This window comes from Caretta caretta, chromosome 8 (genome assembly GCF_965140235.1).
Source record: "Caretta caretta isolate rCarCar2 chromosome 8, rCarCar1.hap1, whole genome shotgun sequence".
Classification (NCBI taxonomy): domain Eukaryota; kingdom Metazoa; phylum Chordata; order Testudines; family Cheloniidae; genus Caretta; species Caretta caretta.
In genome coordinates this window covers 41,063,707-41,080,454 of record NC_134213.1, presented here as the reverse complement: position 1 = coordinate 41,080,454, position 16,748 = coordinate 41,063,707, and the positions used below count along the sequence as shown (strand labels likewise).

At 47.0% G+C, this 16,748-nt stretch overlaps 1 long non-coding RNA gene across 1 annotated transcript in view; it reads left to right on the top strand.

Annotated features, from left to right (window-relative positions):
- Positions 1–5,667: 5,667 nt before the first annotated feature.
- LOC142073089 (uncharacterized) overlaps positions 5,668–16,748 on the top strand; it is a 56,625-nt gene continuing 45,544 nt past the window's right edge. The window contains exon 1 of the long non-coding RNA XR_012669778.1: positions 5,668–5,918. This is a non-coding gene — a long non-coding RNA (uncharacterized LOC142073089). The remainder of the gene's footprint in view (positions 5,919–16,748) is intronic.

The window sequence follows — 16,748 nt, the reverse complement described above, 5'->3', positions numbered from 1 at the left end:
TGACCTTCTGGGGTCCCTTCCAACCCTGATATTCTATGATTCTATGATTCTATGTGGCCTCTGAGGGGGAATGGGCTGTTTCTCTCATTCCTACCATTGGTGCAATCTGAGCCAGTCCAAATGCAAAGCCTGGCCTTTGGGACCCATTGCTGTGAGCCCCAGACGGGGAAGAGGGGGCTCCCACAGGAGCAGGGGCATTGTTGCAGCTCTTCCTTCAGTTTGGTGGTAGAATTTGAGCAAGAGGTGCCTGGGAGCCCCTGCGGCTCCCCTCCAGCACAGCACAGGCTACAAGAAGCTTAAGACACCTTAACTGAGCCTCATACTGTGCTAGGGCCTTAAGGCAGTTTAAGTCCTAATGCTACTTTCAGGACTTAAAACCTTATACAGCTTTAAGGTGTCTGAAACACGTACATGCCTGCCTTTCACTTAGTATCTGTGCAGCCATGATGGCACTGTCTCCATAGGACCAGGGCTAGCATCTGGAAGGTTGCTGCTGGACAGGACATATAACCTGGTGTACCTTAAAACCCACTTGCTCTGACGTATTGTATTCAAAGCCCAGTGGTTAGTGAAAGCTCTGCCCTCAGGAACACTGGGTTCAATGTTTGGGCTACAGAGGAGTAAAGCTGCACTGAAGCGTGGCAGAGTCTCAAACCATGGTTTAAAGACTTCAAGGAGCAGAGAATCCTCCAGCAAGTGACCCGTGCCCCATGCTACAGAGGAAGGCAAATGACAGATGCATAAACAGGAATCTTGAGTAGGGGCAAGGAGGTTATATTATCTGTGTATTTGCACTGTATGCTTGCTATGGGAATCCTGTGTCCAGTTCTGGTGTCGACAGTTCCAGAATGATATTGATAAATCAGACAGGATTCAGAGAAGAGCCATGAGAATGTTTCAAGGATTGGAAAACCTGCCTTATAGTGATAGACTCAAGGACTCAATCTGTTTAGTTTAATGTAACCCTTCTGCCAGTCAGAGTTGGCAACAACAAGGTCTGGGTTCAGTATCTAGGGATTCCTTTTCAACAATGCAACACAAAACCAGCTTGAGCCCCCACCCAGTGACATGGGACAATTACATACCATCCTCTGGGTGCATCTAACAGGCAACACTTCCTCACTCATGAGCACAGAGTCTGAGTGTAGCAAAGAAACTTTTAATAAAAGGAGGGAAGTAGCCCAGCATTCATTTGGGGAAATGTTGCAAACAGGGTTCATAAAGAGTAAGTTGGGCAGTGTCCTTTTCCCATGGGTTCTTAAGTCCAGCAACCAAAAGTCCCTTTAACGTGCCGGTCCCTTCCCTGCGCCCCACTCGCAGTTGTTGTCCTTGGTCAGTGCAGGCCCAGACTTCAGAGGTGCATCTGCAGAGTTCACCTCCCACCCTAGGAGGCATCTTACTCACTCCACTATCTGGGTACTCAGTTACCACTCCTCTTTGCCAGCCACCCTGCTAGCCACTCTGCTCCTCTTCACCAGATGCCTACTCCACTCCACTGGCTGCCTTGACAGCCAATTGCTAATCTACTAGGATGTCTTCAGGTCCCACCATTTAACACAGTTCTCAATGATTTCAGCAGTTAGTGGGGGAGCCTCACTGCTGGTGCATACTGGGCAGTCTCTTGCATCAGAAACAGTCCCACTGCAGGGCTAAAACTTAGTTATTTCAGTGCTGCAGGATGTAATAAGACTCTCAATAGAGTCAACCTTAGCTCCCTTATTACTCAGGGGACAGGAAAAGTCAAATAGTCTCTTTAGCAATACAAATATTTGTCCCTATCCTCTCTTAACTCACTGGGCTTTGGAACCCATGACTCCTGCCTAGCGAGTGACATTTAGTTGAAGGGGAGTCCCTCAAACAGGGTACGCAAAGCACAGTTCTGCTGCCCTTGATTCACACAACAAGGATAACAACATTGTGTTACTCCTGCCCCAATAACAAGGAGACTGGGGATCCACTACAGCCAAAAGTTATTATTTGGGCATGGAATCCCATCATGCTGAGCACCTAGGCAAGGTGGGTGTGCCATGCAAATGAGACCAGCTCCTGAAGTCCTCTTCCACAGCTCATCACTAGATGTCAGGGGAGAGCTCATTCTGACTCTGCTTACATTAACAAAGAGAAGGTTCAGGGTTTTTGACCACAGTCTGTAAGTACCTACACGGGGAACAGAAATTTGATAATAGAGGGCTCCTTAAGCTAGTACACAAAGGTATAATGCGATCCAATGGCTGAAAGTTGAAGCAAGACAATTTCAGACTAGAAATAATATGCAATTTTTAACAGTGAGGGTAATTAACCACTGAAACAATTTATCAAGGACTGTGGTGGATTTTCCAACACTGGACACTTTTAAATCAAGACTGGATGTTTTACTAAAAGGTACACTGTAGTTCAAACAGGATTTAATTCAGGGAAGTCCTACGGCCTGTGTTATGCAGGAGGTCAGACTGGATGACCACAGTGGTCCCTTCTGGCCTTGGAATCTAGGAGTCTGTGAAAATAGAGGAAACTACACTTCCACCAAGTGGCTTGACTTCTTCTGGTTGTGTTCTGAGCTGTCTCCACCATCACATACAACAGAAACCAAATGCCTGATGCTGCTAACATTTCTTTGACACCTCATCACCCATGATTTAAGCCTTTCTTTGTGAATAAACTGGGAAAATATGGTCATTCTTTGGGCTCATCTTGGTTTATTTTCAATGGTTCCATTATTCTGATGGTAGTGACTACTTCATTTCTACTGTTGAACAGCTTTTAGGCACAAACTACTTTTTCCTAAGTATCCAGGGGAAACTTTCACAAAGTCTGGATTCTCTAATTGGAAAAAGGCTTGAGCCAACTTTGAGCTTCCTTATGTCACCACAAAACAGTTGATAGCAAAAGAATATGAAGAATGCCGGTGACATGCTACATTTTTAATCCTCTCAGAAGAGAGAAGAAAATAGGAAGATTCCAAAATAGGAAGATTGTATGTGATTCTAAGTTGCATATGTTATCTTAACACAATTAATCATTGAAAAAAATTACCAAGGGTTATGGTGGATTTTCCATCACCGGCAATTTTTAAATCAAGACTGGATGTTTTTCTAAAAGATCTGCTCTAGTTCAAACAGGAGTTATTTTGGAGAAACTTCAACAGGAAGTCAGACTAGATGAAGAGTGGTCCTTTCTGGCCTTGGAATCTATGAATCTTTCCAGACAAGGACTGTGAGACTACTGTAGCTGAAAATAAGCCCTGAAGTGGAGAGTTTGACTGCAATTTTATCCAGTTTTGTTTGCAAGCAGAATATCATAGAATCATAGAATATAAGGGTTGGAAGGGACCCCAGAAGGTCATCTAGTCCAACCCCCTGCTCAAAGCAGGACCAATTCCCAGTTAAATCATCCCAGCCAGGGCTTTGTCAAGCCTGACCTTAAAAACCTCTAAGGAAGGAGATTCTACCACCTCCCTAGGTAACGCATTCCAGTGTTTCACCACCCTCTTAGTGAAAAAGTTTTTCCTAATATCCAATCTAAACCTCCCCCACTGCAGCTTGAGACCATTACTCCTCGTTCTGTCATCTGATACCATTGAGAACAGTCTAGAGCCATCCTCTTTGGAACCCCCTTTCAGGTAGTTGAAAGCAGCTATCAAATCCCCCCTCATTCTTCTCTTCTGCAGGCTAAACAATCCCAGCTCCCTCAGCCTCTCCTCATAAGTCATGTGTTCCAGACCCCTAATCATTTTTGTTGCCCTTCGCTGGACTCTCTCCAATTTATCCACATCCTTCTTGAAGTGTGGGGCCCAAAACTGGACACAGTACTCCAGATGAGGCCTCACCAATGTCGAATAGAGGGGAACGATCACGTCCCTCGATCTGCTCGCTATGCCCCTACTTATACATCCCAAAATGCCATTGGCCTTCTTGGCAACAAGGGCACACTGCTGACTCATATCCAGCTTCTCGTCCACTGTCACCCCTAGGTCCTTTTCCGCAGAACTGCTGCCTAGCCATTCGGTCCCTAGTCTGTAGCTGTGCATTGGGTTCTTCCGTCCTAAGTGCAGGACCCTGCACTTATCCTTATTGAACCTCATCAGATTTCTTTTGGCCCAATCCTCCAATTTGTCTAGGTCCTTCTGTATCCTATCCCTCCCCTCCAGCGTATCTACCACTCCTCCCAGTTTAGTATCATCCGCAAATTTGCTGAGAGTGCAATCCACACCATCCTCCAGATCATTTATGAAGATATTGAACAAAACCGGCCCCAGGACCGACCCTTGGGGCACTCCACTTGATACCGGCTGCCAACTAGACATGGAGCCATTGATCACTACCCGTTGAGCCCGACAATCTAGCCAACTTTCTATCCACCTTATAGTCCATGATATTATATGATACTTGATACTTCAAAGTGGCTGAAAAGAGCTCAGACAAATTCACAAGTCCAGTCATTCAAAATGAGATAATGAAATCATAGCTTTTAGGGCTGAGGGATATTTCTGAGAAAATTTCTGGGAAGTGGCATACAATTATGATAGCTGAAACAACTGACTTCTCCAACAAAGAGCAAGTGGTCTTATGCCTGCAATACATGGATGATGACATGAATGTTCTTTGGTACTGAATTATATCAAAAAGTCCTAAGCATAGTAGACAATTTGTCCAAAACTCTGCAAGGGTCAGATGTTTCATCAACAGAAGGCTGGTCTCTGATGAAATTTGACACTTAATTCACTTCAGTCCATATGATCTGATTTAAAAGTACAACTTATTCCGGGAGCAAATGCACCCAAAAAGTTTAAAGTTGGAGCTAGTTGGAATGCTTAAGCTTCCAAGGAAGAAAAAAAATTCCCAAGAAAATACAAATAGAGACAGGTGAACCAAGCTACCCAAAGTCAGCAAATGAATTTTGTAAGTACCCCTGTTTTGAAGCAACAGATTTTACCATGTCCACTACTAAATCAAGATTTTAACAGAAAGGCTGCAACATTATTCAAAATCTTGAAACTCTCATAACAGCTCCACACGTAACAGAAAGGCAAGTTCAAGCCAGGCTTCAGGTGTACAGTTCCAATTTCAACCATGATCAACGAATTACTCAGCTTCTTATAGACTAACAAGTTTATCTGAGCATAAGCTTTCGTGAGCTACAGCTCACTTCATCGGATGCATTCAGTGGAAAATACAGTGGGTCTTGCTCAAATAAATTTGTTAGTCTCTAAGGTGCCACAAGTACTCCTTTTCTTTTTGCGAATACAGACTAACACGGCTGCCACTCTGAAACCTCTCAGCTTCTTATGTTACCTTCCCCCGTCTTGCCAGCTTACTGAAAGATCACTGAAGGCAGTTCAGAAATATATTTGCTGAGTTAAACTGAATGTCAGCTGTTTCTGAAGTGGTGAAGGAGATAAAAATGATTTTGGTGGTACCATAACCAATGCTATAAGTCAGTGGTTCTCAAACTTTTGTACCGGTGACCCCTTTCACATAGTAAGCCTCTGAGTGTGGCCCCCCCAATAAATTAAAAACATCTTTTTATATATTTAACACCATTATAAATACTGGAGGCAAAGCGGGGTCAGGGTTGGAGGCTGACAGCTCACAACCCGCCATGTAATAACCCCTGAGGGGTCCCGACAAGTGGTGAGCTGGAGTCGGTTTGCACCAACCGGCTGTTAAATTTTGAACCAGTTTTAGAACCGGTTGTTAAAAATTGTTATGGCTCCCTGAGCTCCCCGCTGGGGAGGCTCCCCAGGCTCCTCCACCGCCTTCCCCCGTCTTGCAGAGCCTCAGCGTGCCGCGCTGTCAGCGCTCTGGACTGCTCCTGGGCAGCTCGGCAGCTCCTGCCACTTTGAGCGGCATGGTAAGGGAGTGGGGCTGTGAGCTCCAGCAGGTCGCGCAGCATCCATATACACTGCCCTGAGCAGCATGGTAAGGGGGCTGGGCTGGGGCTGGGAGGAGGGGTTGGATAAGGGGCAGAGAGCAGTTGGAGGGGACGGAGGTTCTCGGGGGGCGGTCAGGGAACGCGGAACGGGGCAGGGTTGGGTAGGCATGGGAGTTCCAGGGGGTCTGTTGGGCAGGGCTGGTGCAACCACTAGGCGGCCGCCTAGGTCGCTAAGTGGTTAGGGGCACCAAAAAGCGGTGCCCCCCCCAATTTTTTTTAAACAGCTGAGCACAAGGCTGCCGCTGCTCCCCACCTCCTGGCTCCATAGGGGCTGCCCATGGCGCGGCCAGTCTCTCGGCCCGGGGGAGCAGCCAGTGGCGGAGCGGGGAAGGGGAGGGTCTAGCACTAGCAGTTGCGCCTTCTTCCCCACGCCGTGGGCTGAGCCGAGCTCCCAGCTGCCCCTGGGGCTCTCAGCGGCGGAAGCTGAAAGCCCCAGGGGTGGTGGGGAGCCCGCTTTGGTTGGGGGGCTAGCTGCCTGCTCCGCTGCTGAGAGCCCTAGGGAGCCCAGCTTGGGCGCGGGGGGACTGGCTGCCTGCGCCACTGTTGAGAGTTCCGGGGGCGGTGGGGAGCCCGGCTAGGCCAGCGGCGTGGGGAAGAAGGCGCAGCTGCGCTCTGCTCTTTGGGCACAGAAGCTGGGTGTCTACTCCGCCTGCAAGGTACCTAGCCGGGCCATGGAGAGCTGCACGGGCCTGCGGAGCACCAGGGGGTGGGCAGGTCCAGTCCCTGGCCTGGGGAATGGTGTATGTGGGAGCAACCCGGGAACCCCTCCCCCAGCCAGTGCCACCCACTCCAACACCCACCGACCAGCTACCTTCTCCCCTGTGCACCCACCACCCCAACAACCCACTCTGTCCTGCCACTTTTGCCTCTGAGCAACCTCTACCCGGCAACCCACCCCCAGCCAGCCACTGTTACCTTCACCCCTGCATCAACCTTGGGACCCCCCACCTGCCATCTCCCTCCTGCCCACTCCTCCCTTGTGCAAATCCCTCCCTGCCACCTTCACCCCCCTGCAACAACCCTAGGCACATACACACCCCCGCCTGCCAGCCCCTTGCAACAACCCCCTCCTGCCCACTTCTCCCTTGTGCCACTCCCTCCCTGCCACTGTACCCCCTGCAACAAGCCCCCTTTGCTTCTGTGCAATCTCTTTCCTGCCACTACATTCCCACCCCCTCCACCTCGTGGCACATCCCTTAAATCAGAACTTTTTATAGGGAACTGGTTGTTAAGATTTTGGCAGCTCATCACTGGTCCAGACCCGCAGTTTGAGAACCCCTGCTGTAAGTGAACATAGTTTCAATGCTCTATGTTGTATTAAAACGTGTCTTTGATCCACAATGGGGTAATCACAAATCAGCTGCTATATGATTTTACTTGTACACAAGGACAAAACTGATGACTTGCAGCTTATAGATGTTGCAGAAGAATTCATTTCAACTAACCCAGAATGAAGTTCATTGTTTGGAACCTTTTCAGATGAGTAAATTGTTCTTTTTACTCAGGTTTTAAAAGTAACGCTTCAATGAGTAGCTTTGTATTAGTGAAATGAGTGAGTGAAATGAGCTTCTGTTCCAAATTCAGTGTTTTCTTTATATATTAATGCAATCACTAAATGGTGTGTGAAAGCACCCCCAAGGCCCCAGATGTCTGTGCCCATGCTAATAAAAATGTGATGAATGACTATCAGCATCCCATAAAGCCCTGCAAAACTGACACAGCTGAGAGCAATGTCAGAGGAGCAAGCATTGTTCATGACCCTTTAACCGTTGCAGAGATGCCATCGACCTACTGGGAGCAGCTGGCCTGCTCCGTGCTTTGGAAAAACAGACATCACTGCATCAGTTATTCTCCAAGGATGTGTTCAAACTTTTTTGCAAACATAAGGGCTAGAAACATGCAGCCCAATTTACAAATATGCCCTCTAATTTGGGGGGGGCCTCCAATACTGGGTGCCCAGCCTCAGACCCCCAAAATGGGGCCTGACTTCCAGAAGTGCACTCACAACTCCCTTTTACTCCAATCTGCTGCATATCCAAAGCCACTTGTGGAAATGTGGCCATCGTGGTTTTGAAATGGAGGTTGAGCTGGTGGCACACAATCCTGTGGTGGTGTTAGGCAGGGAGTTACCTTGTAACCTGGGATTGGTTGTTCAAGGAATTACAATCAGTGTGGGTTAGAAGTTCTTAGAATAAAGTAGATTGGTCAGCTGTTTAGTGCTATCATTTTCTTCCTACAAACAACATAAACACGCAACACCCGCAGACAGGATCTCAGACCTTCACACACACAGAAATTCATGTCTACATAGCAACCCTGCTTAAGCACCTGCATGACAGTACAGTCTTGGCTTACCCTGTCACTTTTTTTCATGGAAGCCCCTGCCTGGTCCAGTGCACATGATGGACAGTGCTCAGCATGTCCGTGTATCCTCATCAATCTAACTGTGCCCTATGCCTCAGCCCCTGTGCACCATCCCAACCCTGCACACTGCTGCCTTGGTCCCTGAAGTGAAAGGGGCAGGGATGCACTTCACTCAAATCTCCTTCACTGCACAACTCTGCCCCATTCCCCGGCCATGCTGCCCACAGAGGGCGACACACTCTTGTGCAGAGTTAGCACAAAGCCGAAGCCCTACTCATGTCCCTGTGAATCCTACTTTGTGCTATCTCTGTCGACAGTGATAGGTGTCACCCAGAATAAGGCAGGAAACCTGAGAAAAAGCAGGATGTGGTCACATGCTTAAAACCTGCAGTCCTTATTCGCCAGTGATGTGTGACTGCTTCATGCTACTCCCACAGCACAACACAGCCCAGACCCAGTGGATTCGGCCAAGGAAGATTCCCTGTGTGCAGGGGGTCCCTGGGCACAGCAGGGCCACTGGAGCAGTTCCTGTGACAATTAGGTCTAGCCACAGAGAAGGGGGTGTGGAGGTGGTGACGCAGCTGCCATAAATGGCACTAGGGGCCTTTGGTGAGCACAGAATTCAGGCTTCTCTGATTCACACAGGGGTCTGACTGGTACCCAGGGGCCCCAGAACCCAGGATTGCAAAGGTGGTTTAAAGCTGCTATTGCATATACCCTTCGGGCCCTGCACAAGAGACTGGAGCCCACCATACTGCATATACACCTGGGGACTTCCACTGCAGATGCACGAGTCCTGCGTAATGCTGTAGCTCTCTGCTAATGACAATACACTACCAGAGTGGCTGCAGTTACACGGGATTACTCACAGACACACACACTCCTCCGCACAGAACAGAAGGCCGCATGCCACAGTCCATCCCTGTTCAGCAAGGTATATTCCAGGGACTTAAGCACCTGCCTAAAGTTAAGCATGTGCTTACCTGCTTTGCTGAATACTAGGCATATTAAATTACTTTTCTAAATAAGGGCCCAAAAAGATGAGGTTTTCATACTATTACAGTAACTCCTCAATTAAAGTTGTCCCGGTTAACGTTGTTTCGTTGTTACGTTGCTGATCAATTAGGGAACATGCTCGTTTAAAGTTGTGCAGTGCTCCCTTATAACATTGTTTAGCAGCCGCCTGCTTTGTCCACTGCTTGCAGGAAGAGCAGCCTGTTGCAGCTAGCTGGGGGAGGGGGGCTTGGAACCAGGGTGGACCGGCAGCCCGCCCATCAGCTCCCCGCTCCCCTAAGTTCCCTGTGCAGCAGCCGCCCAGCAGGCTACCAACTGCCAGCAGTTCAGCTGTCCCTCCCCCCACTGCCCTGTGCTGCTCCTGCCCTCTGCCTTGGAGCTGCTCCCGGGAGCCTCCTGCTTGCTGGCGGAAGGGGGGAGGAGAGGGGGTCTAATGTCAGGGTGTCCTCCTCCCCCTTGCTCCTGCACCCCGCTTACCCCATCCCCACAGAGTAGGGGGGACACAGGACAGGGCTCAGGTCAGAGGGAGCTTCCTGGCCGCACTCTCAACTTCCTGATTTATTTTAAAAGGCAATGTACTTAAAAGTGGCGTCAGCGTACTTAAAGGGGCAATGCACATCTCTCTCTCACACACACAGGATGTGTGTCTCTGTCTGCCATGCTCTCTCCCCTCCCTCCATTTGTGCTGCCCTGTAGAGTGTGAGGCTATATTAACAACAATGTGTTAACCCTTGCGGGCTCAGCTGAGTGCTAGTTCATGATTTATCACTAAGGCATTCCCTGAGAAATTTCCCTGGAACCTAACCCCCCTATTTACATTAATTCTTATTGGGAAATTGGATTCGCTTAACATCGTTTTGCTTAAAGTCGCATTTTTCAGGAACATAACTACAACATTAAGCAAGGAGTTTACTGTACCCCAATGTACACTGTGGGAGATTTAGGTTGGATATTAGGAAAAACTTTTTCACTAGGAGGGTGGTGAAACACTGGAATGCGTTACCTAGGGAGGTGGTGGAATCCCCTTCCTTAGAAGTTTTTAAGGTCAGGCTTGACAAAGCCCTGGTTGGGATGATTTAGTTGGGGATTGGTCCTGCTCCAGGTAGGGGGTTGGACTAGATGATCTCCTGAATTCTCTTCCAACCCTGATATTCCATGATTCTATGATTCTACCTGCCACACACACATCCAGTTACAGCCGTAGAGGCACACACACACACACACACACACACACACATGCTTTCTTGCCTATGCTTGTACAGATATGCACTTACACCTACACAAACACACACACTGCAGTGTACACTCATTCCCCCTCAGCACCCATTCATTCCTGCCTTTGCATACACAGCCACAGATGTACTTGCTAGGGTTGCCAACTCTGACAAACTATTCTGGGAGATTTTTTTCCCCAACATGATATAATGTCATTTTTTTAAAATATCCTATTAAAATCTCCTGGATTGCTTTCAATAGTCACTGGGAATTGGATGCCAATTCCGGGAGACTCCAGTCCAATCCTGGATTGTTGGCAACCCTAGTACTACTTGTTCCCCCTATACACACACGTACATTGTGCCTGTAGCTACAGGGAGGTATACGAATTGGCTCTGACGTCACTCACTCTGTATGTATTGCCTGCTGCTGCGGGGCTCATCTTGTCCCCTTTCCCACATTGCCATATGTCTCTCTGTATGTTGGTCACTGGGGCTCGTTGTGTGACCTGAGGAATTGGGGGCTGTTGTAGTGCTAAGTGCTGGGTTGGGGTTTCTAGGAAAGCTCCCTCCTGTCTGAAGCAGAGTTCAGTTGCCATGGTAATGCTTCCATGTGAGGGCCTTATAAGGCACAGTGGCTGCCAATGCCTCTCTTTAGAGGCTAGGACATTCTGTGCCTTGTAGCACAGGGAATTGAGGGCTGCTTTTGTCCCATCTGTGATGATAGGGTTGCCAACCCTCCAGGATTGGCCTGGAGTCTGCCTGAATCAGCATTGAACTCCCGGTGACTATTGAAAGCAATCCAGGAGATTTTAATAGGATATTTTAAGAAAATAACATTATGTCATATTGGAAAAAAAAAGTCCCCCAGAATAGCTTCAGTCAGAGTTGGCAACCCTAGTGACAGAAAATGCCACAAATCCCTGGCAGAGGGAGAGGCCTTGCTTGAGTTGCATCAGATGGATGCAATTCCCCTTGGTTATACAGGCTTTTGAATGGGCCCTGTCCTCCTGCTCAGGCCCTGAAAGATGCCTCTCTTCTATGCACAGACTGTCTCTGGAGAATTGTCTCCTGCGTACACTATGGAGATCCTGCCCTAACTTACCTCCAGGCAGCCCCAGCCATCCTACTGCTCAGCTCGCTCCTGAAAGTACCTGACTCTGCCCAGACACACTGGAAACTGTGGGTTTCACTTTTAGAGTTGTCAAGGTTCCTCCCCACTCTGAACTCTAGGGTACAGATGTGGGGACCTGCATGAAAACCTCCTAAGCTTACCTTCACCGGCTTAGGTTAAAACTTCCCCAAGGTACAAATTAATTTTATCCTTTGTCCCTGGATCTCCACTGCCACCACCAAACTCTAACTGGGTTTACTGGGAAACGTAGTTTGGACACGTCTTTCCCCCAAAAATCCTCCCAACCCTTGCACCCCACTTCCTGGGGAAGGTTTGGTAAAAATCCTCACCAATTTGCATAGGTGACCACAGACCCAAACCCTTGGATCTGAGAACAATGAAAAAGCATTCAGTTTTCTTACAAGAAGACTTTTAATAGAAGTAAAGAAATCACCTCTGTAAAATCAGGATGGTAGATACCTTACAGGGTAATTAGATTCAAAACATAGAGAATCCCTCTAGGCAGAACCTTAAGTTACAAAAAAGATACACAGACAGGAATAGTCATTCTATTCAGCACAGTTCTTTTCTCAGCCATTTAAAGAAATCATAATCTAACACATACCTAGCTAGATTACTTACTAAAGTTCTAAGACTCCATTCCTGGTCTATCCCCGGCAAAAGCAGCATACAGACAGACACAGACCCTTTGTTTCTCTCCCTCCTCCCAGCTTTTGAAAGTATCTTGTTTCCTCATGGGTAATTTTGGTCAGGTGCCAGCGAGGTTACCTTTAGCTTCTTAACCCTTTACAGGTGAGAGGATTTTTCCTCTGCCCAGGAGGGATTTTAAAGGGATTTACTCTTCTCTTTACATTTATGACAAGAGTGATGGGAAGAGGGAAGGAAGAATTGCAGTCAAAAATCATGGGGGTATGTAAGAGGATAGGGACATAGGGTGTGTAGCATGCCATTGAAAAGTGTACAGAGAATGACATGGTAAATACAACAGGTATAGGCAAGGAATACAGATAAGGTGCTGGAGGCAGAACCTTTTCACCTGCATGGAACAAAGTAGGGTTTAGTGGCAGATACACCAGGCTTTGCAAGACAATGAATGTGACCAAACACAAAGTACTTTCCTTTCTACACATATTTCTGCACATTTTGCCATTGCTAGAACAGCCCTTTGTTCCCAAAGCCTATGATTTTGCATCCGGACATTGGAGCTATCCCATTGGGTCAATGGTTGCAGTTAGTGAAATTCTGAATGGAGGTGAGAGATGGTCATTTTCTGTTCCTAGCAAAGCTACTGGGATATTAATTTACTACCTTGTACTTTAAAAGATTCCCAAATGATGTGTCCCAAGGTAATCCCACAGCATAGGTGTCAATGAACCCACCATGTGACTGCAATCCATCACGAGCAAAGATCAGAGTTATGATGATACCTTTAAAAAAGTTTTTGTGGAGTAAATAAGCCCCATCTAGTAACTTCCATGTATTTAAGTGATTGGTACAAAAAACCTCTCCAAATTTCAATCAAACTGCCAATATTAAAGTGAACTTTCCCCTGGGCTATAAGTAGATCATAGAATATCAGGGTTGGAAGGGACCTTAGGAGGTCATCTAGATCAACCCCCTGCTCAAAGCAGGACCAATCCCCAACTAAATCATCCCAGCCAAGGCTTTGTCAAGCCTGACCTTAAAAATCTCTAAGGAAGGAGATTCCACCACCACCCTAGGTAACCTATTCCAGTGCTTCACCACCCTCCGAGTGAAAAAGTTTTTCTTTTTATCCAACCTAAACCTCTCCCGCTGCAACTTGAGACCATTACTCCTTGTTCTATCATCTGCTACCACTGAGAACAGCCAAGATCCGTCCTCTTTTGAACCTCCTTTCAGGTATTTGAAAGCAGCTATCAAATCCCCCCTCATTCTTCTATTCTGCAGACTAAATAATCCCAGTTCCCTCAGCCTCTCCTCATAAGTCATAAGCTCCAGCCCCCTAATCATTTTGTTGCCCTCCGCTGGACTCTTTCCAATTTTTCCACATCCTTCTTGTAGTGTGGGGCCCAAAACTGGACACAGTACTCCAGAAGAGGCCTCACCAAAGCCAAATAGAGAGGAATGATCACGTCCCTCGATCTGCTGGCAATGCTTCTACTTATACAGCCCAAACTGCCTTTAGCCTTCTTGGCAACAAGGGCACACTGTTGACTCATATCCAGCTTCTTGTCAACTGCAACCCCTAGGTCCTTTTCTGTAGAACTGCTGCCTAGCCACTTGGTCCCTAGTCTGTAGGAGTGCATGGGATTTTCCGTCCTAAGTGCAGGACTCTGCACTTGTCCTTGTTGAACCTCATCAGATTTCTTTTGGCCCAATCCTCTGATTTGTCTAGTTCCTTCTGTATCTTATCCCTACCCTCCAGTGTATCTACCACTCCTCCCAGTTTAGTGTCATCTGCAAACTTGCTGCGGATGCAATCCATGCCATCCTCTAGATCATTAATGAAGATATTGAACAAAACCGGCCCCAGGACCGACCCTTGGGGTACTCCGCTTGATACCAGCTGTTAACTAGACATGGAGCTATTGATCACTACCCGTTGAGCCCGATGATCTAGCCAGCTTTCTACCCACCTTATAATCTGAACATATTTTGCAAAAAATTGGTAAACGTTTGTTGAATGAAGCCCACAAAATCTCCCTGTATTTAGGGTTACCAGACATCTGGGTTTTCCTGGACATTGCCTCTTTTTTGACGAGCTGTCCTCTGTCTCTGTGAATTTTTCAAATAACAGGCACTGTCCAGGATTTTTGCAGAACAGCCATTGCAGCTCAGAAAGAGCCCCGATTGGTCTGCTTCCTGGTTGATACTTCCCCTGCATCCACAGCTGATTAGTCCATTCCCTTGCAGTCACAGCTGCCAGATTCCTCCCACCCAGGCCCTGGCTCCCAGCCCTGGGGAGGGGGTCCCGCAAGGAGGCATTGACTGATGGCTGTCGCTGCATCCTGGGCCTAGGTCAGCCATCCTGCCACCATGACAGGGAGCGACACTGACCACCACCCCCAGTGAGTACCCCTGCCACAGGTACCCCCTCCAGCTACCCCAACTGTACCTCCTCCAGCTCCGCCTCCCCCCTCTCTCTCCTCCCCTCCAGCTTCCCTCCCTCTGACAGTGTTCTCTTTTTGGGAACTTGAAATATGGTAACCCTATCTGTATTGTCCCTCTTTTAATTGCTTCCAGCAAATAATCATACACGCAAATTGTTGTTCACCAAAATGTACACAGAAAATGTGAATTAAGTGATCCAGCACACAACATGACTCGCGAATTCCAAACAGTGAATATTCACAGCAGTTGTCATGGCAAATAGTTTGCTGGGAATTCATAGACTGAAATATCTTCCCATAAACCATAAATTGAATAATTTCATTAACAAATCTCTAACAAAATTAACACTTTGCAAATATTTCACAAACAGAATAAAGACTACATTCATTCAATGAATTGCTTGCTGTGAATAATTTGCCTGGCGCTAATTGGAATGTTAGATTTCCATTGCTCAGTATATCTTTTGAAGCCTGTTCCTTTTGCAAAATTGCCTACTTTTTAGAAATCCTAGCTGCCGATCATTTTGTGTGATACTTTTTCTCTGTTCCAGTGAACTTGTTAGTAATGGATTACTGAACCTGAAAAAATGGAGCCAAGGAAATACCTACATAGCTGAATAGCATATTTTAATTTGTCATAGGTCTTACAGGTTACACAGTTTATTCACAAGATGAACAAACTTTGCTAAATTCCGAATACTCTAGTCTTCATGTTGGGAGATGCATGGAGCCCTGGTGAAAAAATGCAGGGGGCAGTGGCAGAAGGGAATTAAGGGTGAAATATAGAGAAAGGAGCTGAAGAGTTTTGTCAATTTCAATCACAATGTTATAGTGGGTAAAATTCATCCCCTATGTAACTCCCTGACCTCAGCAGAATTACTGCAGGAGTGAATTTAGGTATCTGGGTTTATTGTTCGAATTTGTAAAGATTAGTCTGAATGGGCTTCCATAGAAGGGAGGAAATGCAGTCAAAAGCAATGTCTGACATACAGGATGGCTCCTGAGAGATCCAGTGGTATCAGAGTAATTGTTAAACCAAACAAGAACAGGCCGAAGCACAAGAGGGTATGACTGGGAGGGCAAGTTCTCCTGCTGTGATTATTTCCAAGAAATGTGCACATTTTATTTCTAGAATAAAACCTCCCAGATAAATCCTGTTGACCTTACTCCAGCAAAGCTCCCATCGATTCCAAAGTGCAGTGGTTCTCAGATGCTTAACAACCTTCACAAAACATTTTAGCAGATGGCACAGGCTACTGTACATCAATTTAATCCATAAAAGAAAGGTAGTGCCCAGCCTTATGGTTTGGAATGTAGAAAAAAGAAAATGCTATTCCACCTCAGTGAATGCCTTCTCAGCAGTCAAAGAAAGAATGACAGCTGGGGAGCCACTTAGCCTGGCCGAGTGGGTGGCTTTTAAAAGTTGCCTGACATTGTTACACCCAGGTCTCATTTTTAATAAAGCCTGCCTGGTCTCAGGGGGTAAGTGTAAGTCAGGAGCATTTGGCGTAATACACTTTTATTGTTTGCCAGGGGAATTGACCTCCATAAGGATCTATCTATCTATCTATCTATCTATCCCCATAAACCCCGTCCAGCTAGCTAGCTAGCTATCCATCAGTTTTCTCTAACTGGATCATTTGGATTAAGCCAAAACACTTTTAGAAAAAAAAATCTCACAGGTCATTTTAAAATGGTTTATTTTCATTCTGATTTGGGAGGAAAACAAATGTCAAAATATTGGAATTTCCCACCGAATGAAAGTTCTCAGTTTTGGCCAGTTCTAGTGAAAACCTTTCAGGGATCCAGTTCACACTGACTCATCTAGGCTAGAATTCCCCCAGAGAAACCCGCAGAGCCCCCCACAGTAGACTGGAAAGCCACTGTCCTGCAATGGTGGCCTTAAGCCTCCTGGCTAGGCAAGAAACATCACACTACTGAGTGTTATAGAAATGGCAGGGAACAAAGAGAAAACCTGCAGAGAATTCAGGAGCGGGA